Source organism: Zingiber officinale, chromosome 5A (assembly GCF_018446385.1).
Source record: "Zingiber officinale cultivar Zhangliang chromosome 5A, Zo_v1.1, whole genome shotgun sequence".
NCBI classification, from domain to species: Eukaryota; Viridiplantae; Streptophyta; class Magnoliopsida; order Zingiberales; family Zingiberaceae; genus Zingiber; species Zingiber officinale.
Window position 1 is genome coordinate 92,491,405 of NC_055994.1, and position 3,642 is coordinate 92,495,046.

The following is a 3,642-nucleotide window of genomic DNA, read 5'->3' on the forward strand; positions in this document are numbered from 1 at the left end:
ACCCAAAAGAAAAACAAACCTCCCACAAGAATGTAATATAAGAAGGAACTAAAACCATATTAGTATGAATTGAGTATGTATCAAAAAATGAATCACATCCAACAAAATCAATTATAGGTACCTCTATGAAATTTTCTAAAAGATTACTAAGAATACTAACCTTGTAGTGCTGAGAAGTACCTGAAATTTCTAAACAAGTGGATGTGACCTCTTCAGAATTTTGTAATGGTTCTAGCTCTGGTTCGAGTGGTGGTGCCTCTAAAAGTGATGATTCTTGGGGCTTTGCTTCCATTACATAAGTCCCTACACATTTGTCATCATCAACCGGTTGTGCAACCAAAAGAAGTGATCCTTGGGGCAATTCCTCCATAGTACATGTCCCTACACTTTTATCTACCACATCATCATCATAAGTAGCGAAGAGTCCACTAACATCAATATCATCAATAGAAGAATCGACAACTTTATTAGAAATTTGTAATAAAAATTGTAAAGCTAGGATCCCCCGTTGTACCATTATCTCTTCATAAACTTGTGTTGTGGTCTCCATTTGACTTGGAGCAGGAATATTTGTGTCTTGGGAGTCCTCCAAGTCAATCGGCTCATCTGGTTGTGAATGATGTGGTCTATACAATGAAAAATCATCCTGAAACTCTGAGAGACTCTGAGATGCTTGAAAAGAATGATCAACACCTTGCACGCTTCTATAATCAAAATTTTGATAATCCATCCAATCCTGATTGTAGTGTTGAAGTGAGTTAGAGTTCTACTGCTGGGAAAATGACTGCTCACTCGGCTCTAGAATTAACTGAGGTTGAAGGTTCTGAATTTGATAATCTCCCCAGTCATAGCCATAAGTATCAGGAACTTGCTCATATGTATCTTGATGTTGAGGTTGAACCAAACATTGAAGTTTCGGAGTTATAGCAGTCTTTTGGAAAAAATGGCAAATAGCAGCTGGATGAGATGTGCTACCACACACTCCACAAAGAAACTCAAATTGATCATCTTCGGAATCATAATATTCATCAGTGGAAGATCTTACGCTCATGGGTGTGAAAAATTTTCTTGAAGCCCTACTTGACATGTTAGTGCTCAAGATATCTAAAAAAAATACAAGAAAAACTAAAAATGCATAATTGAATTTGTACACAAAGAATTAACAAGAAGTAAAAGTTATACAAGAAAGTAAAAACAGAAATATAATGATTAGTTACAACTATGCAATATGAAAGGAAAACAAATGTTATGTTTAGTCTAACTCAATTGATAATTCCTAATGTTATAGCGCACGGCGCCAAAAACTTGTTACGCTCCGCAAGTGTACGGAAATGTCGCAAGTAATATAAAAGATTATCGTATCCACAGGGACTGGAATAAGCACTAGAAATGTCTCAATGCGAATTAGCTAAACAACTATCCAATCGTTTCAAATACAAAGTGAAGGTAAACAAATCTAATATTAAAGATCAACAAACAAGAGTTTAGTATTTTGGGTTATGATAAAGGGAGATTCTAGGAGTTTCGGTTTCTTTGTAAGGTTTCTTGAATGTAAATGGTTCACCAATTCTTATCCCTCAATTGCCAAACACTTGTAGAAAGTTGTCGGTTCTCTCTTGCAATAGATAACCGGCTAAGGACTGAGAAATGTATCTAAATATGATCAATTAGACGTGAACCTACGTTGTCCTTACACAGAAGCGCACCTATTACTATGCCTTCCTCGGATATCAACATAGAAGCTCACAACTTATTAATCTATCAAGATACAAGAAACTAATCACAAAATCCATCCTACTCTCTTGAATATTCCTATTTCCTCTTCAAGATTATCTCTCAAACGTCCTTACACGGGCTTGCACCTATCACGTGGATCCCTCGGATGATCGAGTGAGAGTTTATCTTTACAAAGTCCACAAGAAATCCAAACAATCAATCAAGAATGAGAATTAAGCACAAATCACCATTAATCATTCATGATCTAATTGATACAAGCAAGACAATGTCATTGAAACAAGAAAATGGCAAATCCATAAGATATTACATCAATCCATCATACAAATACTCCCTTAATCCTAGAATACAAGATTTACTCCATGAATCGAGGAAGAATACCCGAAGAAATAAAGATTACAAGCATTTCTTAAATCCCCAATCCAAGAAACCAAGAAAAGGGGAAGGAGAAAACTTATCTACAAAGAAGCCTCGTCTTCGGATCCAATCCTCGCTCCGGAGTCGAAATCGTCAAGAACTCCCTTAGAATCGCCCAGAAATCCTCCCAAGAATGGGAGGAAACCACCAAATCTTGCCTTCTCCCAAAGGGGGAGAGATCCCCTTTCAATTCATGAAGGAAGGTTTAAATAGAGGAGGAAATTGGGCGCCACACGGCTCCACGACACGGCCGTGTGAGATTCACACGGCCATGTCCAGTTCCCTCTCTGCCAAAGCTGCACGGCCATGTGACTCCACACGGCTAGGACCCTACTGTTCTCTGGAAGTGCTACACGGTCGTGTGGTGCACACGGCCACCACCTGCTTGGTCTCTGGAAACTTCACACGGCAGTGTGATGCACACGGCCACCACCTGCTTGGCCTCTGGAAACCTCACACGGCCGTGTAGATGCACACGACCATGTAAGGCATCTGCTCTGATTTCTTCAAATCAAGACACGGCCGTGTGAGATTCACACGGCCATGTCCTCTTCCCTTCCTGTTAAGACTACACGGCCATGTGTGGTACACGGCCTGATGCTCTCTCCCTTCAATTACTTCCAAGCTTGCCTGAGGACGCATAATCTTCACCAATTTCGACTCCTGTGTACAGAAAATGCACAAAAAGCAGATCTCCGAACCAAAAGAGTAAATATGCTAAAAGGAAAGCTGGAAGTATAAAAATGCATAGATCAAGCATGCTCAAAGTATGTAAATGTGCGTAAAAACATGCGTAAAAGAGTATATAATCTACGCACATCAGTAGGGTATCATGGCATAACATAACATAATCATCAATTGCACCCTGACATATCATAACATCATCATAAATATCATGGCATAATCATAAGGTATATGCAAGGTGAATTCCTAAACATGTATCATGAAAACATATGCAATATGTCCTTTGAAAACTTATAATATACATACTTAAACATAATCTTAACATGATTAGGACCCTGGCTTGTACCACATACATAAATGCGCGCGTCCTATGTAGGTTCAAGGTAGCAAGTCTTGAACCCTACAAGGCATACATACTAGGTCCGTTTCTTAGTCCATCGACCTAGGGGCACTTAGGAGCACATCCCTAACGAGGCTCGTTTCTTAGTCCATCGACCCCGGGGCGCTTATGGAGCCCACCCTTGGTACAAGCCATACATAAAGTAAAATAGCATGTTTTTACATATCATGATTCTTATCTTTTCTTGTGCATCGTGTCACTTATCATATCATACTATATAGACTTTTGGGCACACAGCTCATCATAATGGTATGTAAAGATTTGGGCACACAGCACATCATATATTTTATGCATAAATTGGGCACACAACACATCATATATTTCATGCATAAATTGGGCACACAGCTCATCACATATATCATGGATAAATTTGCACATAGCTTTATCATAAATAATACACACCATAG